Source organism: Mastomys coucha, unplaced genomic scaffold (genome assembly GCF_008632895.1).
Source record: "Mastomys coucha isolate ucsf_1 unplaced genomic scaffold, UCSF_Mcou_1 pScaffold21, whole genome shotgun sequence".
Taxonomy (NCBI): domain Eukaryota; kingdom Metazoa; phylum Chordata; class Mammalia; order Rodentia; family Muridae; genus Mastomys; species Mastomys coucha.
The window spans coordinates 9,179,654-9,192,154 of NW_022196904.1; positions in this window are offsets into that span (position 1 = coordinate 9,179,654).

Genomic DNA, 12,501 nt, shown 5'->3' on the forward strand with positions numbered 1-12,501 from the left:
TGTGTTTTCTTACTTTTGTTCAGTGTTTTTATAATAATATTTGATAATAAAATTCAAGAAAATCCTAACTAATGGAAACCTGGTTACCTACTTCCTATATCTTGAAGGATTTCTACTAATATGTAAACCTTTGGGATATGAACAGCTCTGAGAAGGACATGGAAACCACTGTGTTTTCTGGGTCCTGGGTTTAAGGGTTACAGACAGCCAGGCAGTGCAAACTTGAGCAAGTGTAAGGACTTTCCCATGGGGGTTCAGAAGTGCCCCTGATAAAGCAAAAGCAAGGGTGTTTGTTCTTTGACGTGTTAGAAACTAGTACCCATTGGCACACCAGTCTTCAAGGTACCCTCTGAGTTCATTATTAGCCTCATGTCTTCTCTACATGAAATGATTGCCTGATGGGAGGGAGAATTTGGGAGGAGAGTTCTGCCTGAGCTCATCACCAACAGTAAGGAAGTTCCTTCTCAGGAGAAAAGGAGCAAAATGGATTCATGGACTCAGGCAAGGATTGTTTCTAGATATGCAGGTATTGAGAAGAAATTTGGGGCATATAAGATTCATCTAACCTTTTAAGGTCCTGGACTCCCCCGTGGTAAGAATTGGTGGCATACTAATGTTAAGATATTGTGTTCACTGCTGACTCTTAGAGCTTCAGGCAACTTAGGATATAACATTTAGTGCCTTCCTTTGCAGGGTCTAGTAGTCACTTAGTAAATGTTATGGCAAAAAGTAATTGATGATTTTTTTAATTGTGATTTTTGCAAAGACTCCTGGATAAAGTACTAATAGGGCCTCTGTAAAAAAAGTGAAAAAAATGTATTTAGACTCATTGTGCCAAAATGATATGGATCTTGCATTTTAATACCCCAAACAAGCCCCATTTCTTAGATTTATAGACTCCTCAGGAATTCCATACATCATATGCAGTATTCCATAAATACTCTAGCATCTTATTTTATAGCTTTATCATCAAGCAATATTATCTCTTTAAAATGTTTCTAAAAGGGTCTTCCATGGAGTCAAAGTTCCAGGGCTAAGAGCATAGAACAGGATGGAAGGTTTGCTTAGCTTGTGTAAGATGCAAGGCTTAGATTCTGATCTCCAGCACTTCCTCCCAAATTCCCAGACTACTGTTCCACCCCCTGGAAGGATTCCCTACCACTTCTTATGTATAGCCTAAGATGGCACTGAAGTGTCAAAACTATTGGTAGTATGCTCTGGATTGCTTTTATTATTCTGATTCCTGACTATATATGGTTCTGTTCATTGTCCTTTTGGACTCTATCTTCTATTCCTCCCCAACTCAATTCTGCCCAGTCCACCTTCCATTCAATGATGTGGATTGCTGCCTTAGATTCCTACCTGAAGGCTCAACTGTGCCTATTGTTTCCTGTACAAGGTGATGGCTTTCTTTTCCATCTAGCTCTCCCCATCTAGATTGTTCTTTGTCCCTTCTCTAAAACACAGGGCTGACTCAAGATACCCATTGCTTCTAGCTGTACTCCCATGTTTTGGATTCATTTACACATCTCAGTGTATCATTTTTCTGATCTGCATCTAAAACTACCACAATCATTTCAGATTTTTAAAACATTTTGATAAATTTTGTGTTCTAACCTTGAAAGTGCTGTGGCTGCCACTGACATTTTATGCCCTTCACTGCTTCCCCTCCCTCACAGTCCCAGGAACCCTCTACTGTCTGTTAAAGCATCCCTTTCTGTTTCAATTGACTTGTGTTAGCTACCCATTCCTTTGACAGAATATCTAAGGAAAAGGAAGAAAGTTTATTTTGGCTGATGGTTTCATTCTGGTCACTTGAGACTTGAGGTGACATATGACAAAAAGCTGGGCATTTGACTTATGTTTAGAGACAATAAAAGTGGGGCGAGCCTAAGGAAAAGAAAGAAAGTTAGGGACAGAGAGAATGAGATGGCAGGCTTGGCAATAAAAGAATGAGAAACAATGAGAACAATGAGTTTTGTTCCAGGTTTTGGAACTTGACCACTTTTGGGCACAGCTCCCCTGGAGATGATTCCTTGACAGGTTTCATTCTCCCAGCCTCACCTTTGCAGCCCTCCTACTACACTCTATTGGTCACCATTTTCCCTCCATAGTCACTCTAGGTAGACTGAAATACTTCAGCAGGAATGCTTCACAAGGAAGGTGTAGTTCTCACTGTGGAGGGCCAGATAAGACGTGTTCCTCTCATCCACTCAGCTAAGCCAGAGTACCTACTGGGTGCAGACATTGTGAGACATAGGACATAGCTGTCATTAGGCATCACACTTGACCACTAAAAACTTGGTGAAAGAAATATTACATGTAATAAGTTGAGTGGTGGGCTAGTGGAACAGCTCAACAGGTAGAGGGGCTTGCAGTTAAGCCTGATGACCTGAGTCAATATCTGGGATTGGTCTGGTGAAAGAGAGCATTGACACACCCAAGATGTCCTCTGTTCTTCAAATATATGCAGACACAATTTTAAGTGAGTTCTCTGGAGAAACATAAAATGAGCAGTTTATACTAAAGATATACTGCTAGGAAAGGAAAGAAGAACCCACAGAGAGAAAGTTAAGATTCCTCAGGATGATCGATCAGGCCAGAAAGGAGGTTGTCAGAGGTGAAGTGGAAGCTGGTAGCCTACCACACATGACACAAAAGGCTGGCATCATGAATGGAGGCAGAGACTTAGAAAGGGGAGTGCTTCATGTCTTTGAGATCAGGAATCATGTGAATGCAATATTAACTTTGTTGTTGAGCCCTGAATAGACTTTTCCACAAAACAAAGGGACTCTGAAACCTCTCTATATAAAGATGCATCCCTCATCATTCAATGCCTTCAAGCTGGTGAAAGACAGTAAATGAACTATAGAGAGCAATGACTTAAAGTTAGATCCTAGATAAGCTGCAAAGAACCACATCAATAAAATCACCTTTGCAGATAGACACATTACAATGACAATGATGTCACTAGCAGGTAACTCCAGGAGGAATGATAGTAGTTGGAAGGCAATGGAATGTTAAAAGTGCTGAAAGTAAATAGGCCTGATATCACAGGCCTGTAATCTTAGCCATTTGGGAGGTTGAGGCATTAATAGCATATCTAATAACTATCTAGTTATTAGATATACTATTAATAGTTATAGTTCACAGGCAGTGGGGTCAGCCCAGGAAGTCTGTGTCAAAAAAATACAAGATATACTATTAATAGTTATAGTTCACAGGCAGTGGGGTCAGCCCAGGAAGTCTGTGTCAAAAAAATACAAGAAGGGAGACATACAGAGATGACTCAGTTAGTAAAGTGCTTGCTGCACAAAGAAGGACCTGAATTCAGATCACCATAACCCATGTGAAAATATGGGTGACGTGGTGTGTGGCCATATTCCCATAATTTGGGATAGAGGCTCCCTGAGGTCTACTGGCCTGCCAGTGTAGTCAAATTTGCAACTTCCAGGTTCAGTGAGAGACCCTGTATTAATAAGATGGAGGCAGCAGTTGGTACTACAATTACTGTCCATCGTGATGCCCTGTTGTACTAAGAAACATTTTTCTATTAATAACAAAGTGGAGAGTGCTTGAGGGAAATACCAGTTGGCTTCTACACTCAAGTACACATGTGTATACAAACATATACATACATATACACATGAACATACACACTAAAAATACAAAAAGGTCTCAAGCTATCACTCAATGGCCATATACTAGTTTGCATGAGGCCCTTGGGTTCAATTCCCAATGTGAATACTTCCAAAAGAATGCCTCCCACCCCCACCAAAGTGCTGAAAGTAAATGTCATTTTTCTGCTAGTGATACATGTAATTTAAGAATAATGGTTTAAAATACTCATTTAGTTTATCTTTGTGTGTGTATTATACATGTGCCTGAGAAAGTCAGAAAGTGCCATATCCCCTGGCATTTGGATCTGGAAACATGGGTGATTGTAAGCCACCATGTGGGAGCTGGGGACCAAACTCAAGTTCTGTGGAAGAGCAGCAGTGACTCTCAGTTTCTGAGCCACCACTCCAGCCCCAACTGATCATTCTTTACTCCCTGGGAATGTCCTTAAGAGCTCTCAGGTATGATGTCTGTCTCATACTCCTAGTCTACCAGAAGGTTGAGGCAGGAGAAGCAGGAGAAGCTCAGATGGAAAATTCTGCCTCAAAAAAGTTCTTTTTGGAAATGAAGATGAAATATCCAGGTAAGCCAACATAGGTCTGTACCAAAATAAATTGTGATGATTCTTTAGGAAGAAGGAATAGCCAAGACAGAAACATGAAAGTGCAAGAGACAGTGAAGAGCAAATATATACACTTTCACTCTGAGTGATCTGACACTTGGTGGGGCTGGTCATTCCCCCTTCTCATTTTGGCCCCAGCTCCTAGATAATTCCCCAGGTCTCTTTGACCTTCCATCCAATTCATGTTCATCTCATTGCCATGCTCAAAAACTGCTTCACAGCAGAAGCCACCATCTAACGTACCCTTGATTTTTGGTCCTTTATTGTTGGTTCTCTTTCTTCCCCAATACCATGAGAGGTTGTGAACTCTACAAGAGTTGGGACCTTGCAAGTCCTGTGCTCTATTAGCCTGCATAACAGCTATCATGCTGTGGGTGTTTGGTGACATACTATAGCATAAGTAAGTGGTTTGGTTTGCTTTTGTGGTTCTAGAGATCAAACCCATGAGCTACAGCCCAGTTTGCATTGAGTTCTTGATTAGGCTTTGTAAAGTCAGACCTCATTAGGTCAAGACTGATGAGACCCTTCTGCTCCTGTTCCCTGTGGCGAGGAGACAGCAGGGTTGAATGTGAAGTGGAGCCACAGGGAGAGGAGGTCATAATTTTGGATGCTCAAATACTGGAAGGATTTCCATTTCAGTGTTAAATAGTGAAAGTCCCTTCAGAGCAGAAACAAATAAGTCTGACTTTGCAGACAGATTAAATGTAGAATTAAATGAACATGCACAGTGGTGGTGGTGTAGGATGGGGGAGGGGGGGAAGTCCCCAGCCTTCAATCTGTAAGGACTAGAGAACCTTGGCTTCTGAAGACTTTTCCCTGGCAACCATCCTCACTTGTGACATCACACAGAGAATAACTTTATCACACAGGTACAGCAAGCAGTAGTCATTAGAGAGCATCTACACTTAGGTGCATCCTCTTGGGAGGAGACCAGAGACCATTTTGTGCCACAAAGAGGAAGGGGCTGTGCAGGAGACTTGGGTGCCTCTGCAGCTATTCCATCCAAATCATAGAAAGAGATAAAATAGATATTCATCACCAATTCTGTTTTTCTGGGCTATGAAAGATTGCATTGCTTACTCACTAACCCTGTGAACTAGATACTATTTTTTTTCCTGGCATTTACACAGGAGGGAGCTGAAGCTGAGGAGATTTAAGTGAACTGATGAAACTCTAAAACATAGCTTTAGAGTGCTTTGGGGTGCCTACAGGTAAGGAGGTCCTAGGCTTTGATTAGGAACCTATTAGAATTGTTTTGCTAAATTAACATGTCAAAATCTCTTCTTCTATCCATATGTTTATATCTATATATTAGCATGCTCTCAGCCTTTGTCAAAGAAGTTTATCACACAGGCAATAGTTAATGCAGAGACTGTTAGGCTGACTCAAGAGGCAGGTAAAGTCTTTGGAAATTTTGTATTTGTAAAGTTTATAAACCCTCAAGGCAGGAAAGTGGCCAGCCCCTGCTTCTACCCTCCACCCCTCCTGAGGACCTCTAGCAGTCAGGCCCCTGCCCCAGATTTTCCTAACTGTCTTAATGGAGTTTCCAGCCTCTGTAACTGTTACAAAAGTCATCTCCAACCCATCAATAGGACCCTTCCCAGATTATGCTAATCTTAGGTGAGAATTATGAACAAGAGCTCACCAATCCCTGAGCTTCCTACAGAAACCCACCAATCCCTGAGCTCCGTAAACTCAAGACTTGAAATCCCACCAATCCTCACTGTAGAAGTCTTTGCCCTAGAAAGCTCCACCCCCTAAGGAATTCTATATAAAGGCTATGTCTGCTCAGTTCTTTGCTATCATCTCCTGAAAGTAGAGGCAACCAACCCAGGATTTGTCCCTCCACACCCTAGACCTCCCATTAATTAATCTCTTTTATGAGATTTTGTAGAGAGAATCGCTTAGAAACATCACCTGTTAATAAAAAAGCCAATGTCCAATGAGCTGAGGCAGGAAATAGGAAGTGAGATACTGTGAGGAAGAGAGGATTCTGGAAAATAGTAAGAGACAGAAGAGAGATGGGAGAGATGAGATGGGGGATGGGAGACAACCAAGGAGACAGATTTTAACCAGTAAGTAGATGAACTCAAGGAGATGAGCAGGAAGAGGCAGGCCGAAACTTAAAGAGAGGTAACTAACTAAATAGTAGACATAGAATAGTTTAAATGGTTAAATAAGTTAAGAGCTAATCAGGTATGTATGACAGGAACCTAAGCTGGTTGTCTTCTGAGAGGCTCTACCAGCAGCTGACTGAGACAGACATAGGTAGCCACAGCCAAGCATTGGGCAGACGTCAGGAACCCCAATGGAAGAGTTAGGGGAAGGATTGAAGGAGCTGAACCCAATAGGAAGACCAACAGTGTCAACTTACCTGGACCTTTGGAAGCTCCCAGAGACTGAGCCACCAACCAAAGATCATACACAAGCTGGGCTAAGGCCCCCTAAGCACATACATAGCAGAGGACTGCCTTGTCTGGCTTCAGTGGTAGAGGATACAGCCAGTCCTATAGAGAAGTGATACCCCAAGGTGGGGCTATACCTGGAAGCAACCTCTCAGAGGTGAAGGGTAGAGGGGATGAGGGAAAGAACTCCAACTCCACAAGAAAAACCTGGAGGGGGGCATCATTTGGGATGTAAATAAATAAAAATAATAAATTTAAAATTTTTAAAATAAAAATAAAAGACATGATAAAATATGTGCATTAAATTGTTGGTTTAAAAAAAAACTAGTCAGAGAATGAGTCAAAGATTATGGCCTGGGCATTTATTAATAAATACTTTGTCTTAGAGTTGTCATTCTGTGAGCAGGACTAGCAGATTATTAAAATAGATTATTAAAATTCTTTTTACAAATGGCATCTACCACTGAACATAGAATTCAAGTTTAGTAAAGTCCTGAGGGAGATGCAGTGCAGTTATTTTGGCATTAAATGTGCAGCAAAAACTTAGAAATACAAACTTGCACAGAGCAAGTGGCTGAAGAGGTAGCACCTCAAATGAAAATGAACTCAGGAGGCCAGGTGTGGCTGCTACAGAGCTAGAGGTGTGCAAAGAGGCACTTTTAAAAACAGCCTGCTGGTGGTTGAGACCCTGGGAGCTCCGAGGGTACTAGTTAGATCATGTTGTTGTTCGTCCTAAGGGGCTACAAACCCCTCAGCTCCATTGGTCTTTTCTCTAATTCCTTCACTGGGGACCCTGCACTCAGTTCGATGATGATGTAGGGGAATGCCAGGGCCAGAAAGTAGGAGAGGGCGGGGTGGCAGGCATGGGGAGGGGGGAGGCAACAGGGGTTTGTTTTTGTTTGTTTTTTTGTTTTTTGGAGGGGAAACTGGGAATGGAGAAATTCGCATGTAAATAAAGAAAATATCTAAAATAAAATTAAAAAAAATAAAACCTATTTAACCTGGAAAAATAAAAAAATAAAATAAAAAAAAAATAAAAACAGCCTGCTGACTAGAAGCCCCCAGTTTTGTAGAAAAAGTAACTATAGACAAGCACTTCCCAAAACAGTCAGGTGGGAAGCTAAGAGGCCAGAGCTGAGGGGGGTTCTGCTGGCTAAAGGGGGCAGGGAGGGATGTAGGGGCGGAGGGAGGACTCTCAATGATACATGGAAGGCAAAAAGGCCTCTCCTGGTATACAGAGTGACAGGGGCAGATGAGTGACAGCTAAAGGTGTGTGTTAAAGAGGAGAGATACTGAGAAAAGGCAAGAAAAATTCCAAAGCAACAAAACTTCTGGCCAGGTAAGAAATGTTTAAAGTTATCTTTTTTTTTTTTTTTTTTGGTTTTTCGAGACAGGGTTTCTCTGTGTTGCCCTGGCTGTCCTGGAACTCACTCTGTAGACCAGGCTGGCCTCGAACTCAGAAATCCGCCTGCCTCTGCCTCCCAAGTGCTGGGATTAAAGGCGTGCGCCACCACCGCCCGGCCTAAAGTTATCTTTTAATGTTAAAAGGGAAGGAGACTGAATGTAGAAAAATTATAAATCAGTTAAAAAAAAGAATTTAAATTAAATTAATTAAATTAATTAAAGGGAGTAAGATAAATAAGATGAAAACAATCAGTAACAGTTTTTAGTTGTCATATAATACCATCTTAGAGAGCTTAAAGATAGAGACAAAAGCAGAAGAGACAAATGGCCTAACAGATCGGCACATTACCAATTATGGTTATTATTAAGCTGGTATTTATCATCCTAATCTTAATAACCATAATAACTTTTTATACCTCCTCGGAAAAAGTGGGCTGTAGAGTTATGGGCCTTAGAAGAAAGATTAGAACAAGAAATGAAAAAAATATGAGAAATGGAGACAGGCCATAGAACAAAAATTTGAAAGCATTATAAATATGAAAAGAAAATCTAAGATAGTAGAGATACAAAAAACAATGAGAAATATAGACAAGCATTAGAAAAAATTTAGAATAGGAATGAGAATACTAAATAAGGATGTAGATACAAACAATAGAAGGAAAATTAGAAAATTTTATAATTAAAAATGAAGAAAATACTAAGGTAGAGATATAAGAAAAGGAAAAATATGCAAAAACAGATACATGCCTTATAGGCTTTAGAAGAGAAATTTTAAAAGATTATAAATAAAATTGAGAAAGAAATAAGGTGAAAGCCTACCGTACTACCAAGTAATGAAAATCAGGAGAGTCAGCAAAGACTGTTAGAAAACCAGCCCTAGCTTATCCTGTTGATGTATAACAAATGCCAGAAAAAGAATTTAAACGGCATCCCATAAAAAGACTAGATTTTAAAAATGATAAGGATACTACTTTAATTTTTGGGAAACAAAATCCTTAAAGACAAAATGCTAAATGTTTTCATTGTGGCAAGCAAGGTCATTTGAAAAGGGATTATGGACAAGGCATTCCCAAAAACACTGCTTTTCCTAGAGAAAATCCAAAAAGAAGGCCCACCCTTCTGGGATACACAGAAGGTATGGCAAAGACTGACACTGGACTAGTGGATGTAGATCAACAAGAGACAAACAAGGTGACCCCTTGTCAAGAAATTTCCCCAAAAGGTCCCAATATCAAATTCAAATTGTCCACCTCAGGTCAACAATGGAGAAACTGACCCACAGAACAATCGAACAACACTGCTCTGGGTATAAAACCAGTTATCAAAACTTGAGCAGCTTCAATAGTAAAACAGAGAACTGGAGAAAGACCAAAGACTTAATAGATACAGGAGCAGATATAAGAAAGAGATGTTTAATAAATAAAAAGACATAAGAAATCTCCCAGAGAAAGATAAAAAATGTTGTGTTATGCTTTTCTTTCCACAGAAAAACTATGGATTCCATCCAAATTAATAAAAACCAGATTTGACAGGGGAAGACCCCTGAAGATCTTTCCTAACACTAGATAGGGGAGAAAGGAGAGAGGAAATGAGAAGGGGGTGGGAATCTGTGTCTAACCTTTCTAATTTGTTTCCTCTCTGATCCAAGACCATTGCCATTTGCTATCAACCTCCTTAAATGATGACAAATACTCATCATCCTTAGAACAACCCCAAAACCATCCATGCCACCTCTTAGTAATAGGGTGTAGTTCTCTTAAAATTGCTTCCTGCTGATCTGGGCATCGTTTTTCATTTGGGGCCCAAAGAAAATTGGGAAAATGGTTAAGTCTTAAGAAAGCTAGGTGTAACAGTTGTCCCATCTGCACGCTGAGAAAATTCAAGGTTAAGTGAAGTCCTGACTGGACCAGTCTGAAGACTGGACAAATTGAGGTCATCTGGGGAGGAAAGGGATGAAAAGAAAAAAGAGGACATAGAAATAATATAAAAAAGGGGAAGCATATTGAATCTGCTCTTAAACCAAAGAATATTAACAAGCCAAAAATCTTACATTGGTATAGATCCTTTTATATTGATATAAAATTGAGATTATATTTGATTACAATATACATATCAAGTCTGTTTATGATATTATAACTGTAATTCTTTAAAATATGTTAAATTCTAGTCCATTTGAAATCTGCTATTATAAACTGGGATAAGTAAGAAATGTAAGTTAATAGTTAATCAAACTCATAGTCATGTTAAATATTAGTCTCGTTTATTACATAAATACATTTTCCAAGTTGAACAGATAGTACATAGGTTAAAAAACAATCTATACTATAGATAGATATACTATAGATAGATAGATAGATAGATAGATAGATAGATAGATAGATAGTCTTTAAAAACTTCAGAGATGTATGTAATATGGCATTTAAAGATGTTATATTACTTAAAGGTTTTTTTGACAAGGAGGCAGATCTGCTCTTGGCAGCACCCTCATTCCACCACAAAGAAGATGATAACACCAAAGAATCTCCTTATGGAATTTCCTTCAAATGTGACAAGGTAGCCAACGGGAAAGGAAATGCCCCTGGCACAATTGTAGACAGAATACTTTCCAAACTGGGCAAACAAAATATATCAACTGAGCTGGGGATACCGTCATCCCCTGGGAGCTATAGTGCATCTGCTGAGGAGGTTTCCTCGAAGAACTGTATGGCTCCTGGGCTCCCATGCCTCAGGATGCCCTTCACTTAGGACACTGTCCCACCTCAGAACTGTGTAGTTCCTGGGCTTCCGAGTCCCAAGAAACCTTTCCATCCAAGCAGGAAGGCCAACAGAGAGACTCATAACTGGTCAAAGTGCTGAGAATAAGTGTTGGTGTTGTGCTTAGTCCTAAATGGAACACCTGTATCACTTCCTGCAAGACTCAGGGAATATCATAGAAAACCAGTGGTGAGAACATAAAAATTAAGGTATGAGGAGGTATGTTGTAAAAGAATGTCCTCTGAGCACAGCATGGCCATTGTACTCATGACCTCACAGCATCTATGGTTACCTGTACAGAACCTGCAGAGGACTGAGCCTGTCGGCATTTCATCATTGATTGTGGAGGGAATCATGAGCCTCTGCTTCTTCCAAAAGCAGTTAGTGTTTGTTGGCCTTACTGCTTGGAATGGAAAATACCCTGGGACTCAGAAGCCCAGGAACCACACAGTTCTGAGGGGAGAAGGTATCTCAGGGGAAGAGCATCCTGAGGACATGGGAGCCCAGGAACCACATGGGTTCTGAGACAAAAAGCATCCTCAGGAGAGAGGCCTTGCAGCTCCTAGGGAAGGGTATCCACAGTTGAGCTCAGGAGCTCAGGAGCCTCAGCCTTGCTCCACTTCTTCACTTTTTCCCTTCTCTTATTGCTTCTTGGCTTCTGATGAGAGAGTTGCACCAAGCAGCAAATCTCATGAAAGAGATTTATTGGGAGGGTCCAGGGTATGGAGGGACATATCCAGGGGTGGCTGCCTCTGCTCCTAGGAGATGACAGCAGGGAACTGAGCAGACAATGCCTTTTATAGTGTGTCTTGGGGAGGGGGGGCGGGCAGAGATTTCCAGGGTGAGTTTGGGAAACTCAGGAATTGGTGGGTTTTCCTGTTCAGACTTTCACCTAAAATTAGCATAATCTGCAGAGGGTCCTTTTGAGGGGCTGGAGATGACCCTTGTGACAGTTACAAGGCTGGAAATTTTATGACAGGGAGATCTGGGGGATGTCTGGCTGCTGGAGCTTTTAGGCTGAGGCCTGGCCACTTTCTTGCCTTGAAGGTTACAAAGTTTACAAACTATACAAAGTTTACAAAGGGAGTCCACATCAGGGAAAGCTTTCCCAGGCTCTTGCATGGCATGAATAGCCAACAGCGGTTGCTGTGTGGAGTTGTGTTGGTTTTTTTTTTTTTTTAATTTGACACAAACGTAGATATACCTGAGAAGAGGCAATCTTTTTCTTTTTTAAGTTTTTTTTTTAAGTTTTATTGGATTATGATGAGAAAAGTTACATGATTTCAATTTATCTGAACTTGTTAACATTTAAAAACATATTTTAAGTAAATAGAATTAAATCACATTCTTGTTTCCCTTTTGTACTCCAACTCCTCCCAGAGACCCCCCCCTTCAATACCTTTAATATCTTTGTCATATTCCTTAAAATTTATAAAATATTATAACAATAAAAATGAGTAATGTAAAAGCTGTTTGATATAAAACAACAATCAATTTAACAGCCTTATGTAGATGCTTGTCTACAGCAATACTGAAAATACATACATTTTTCTCAATGTAAATTTTATTTATTTTTTTTTTATGGTTTCTATCAGACAAATTTTATTTTCACTTGTTCAAAAAAGGAAAACAATTTTAATTCATAAATTACATATTTACCCACAAGAGGAAATTAATTTTCCATTCTACTTTCATCTT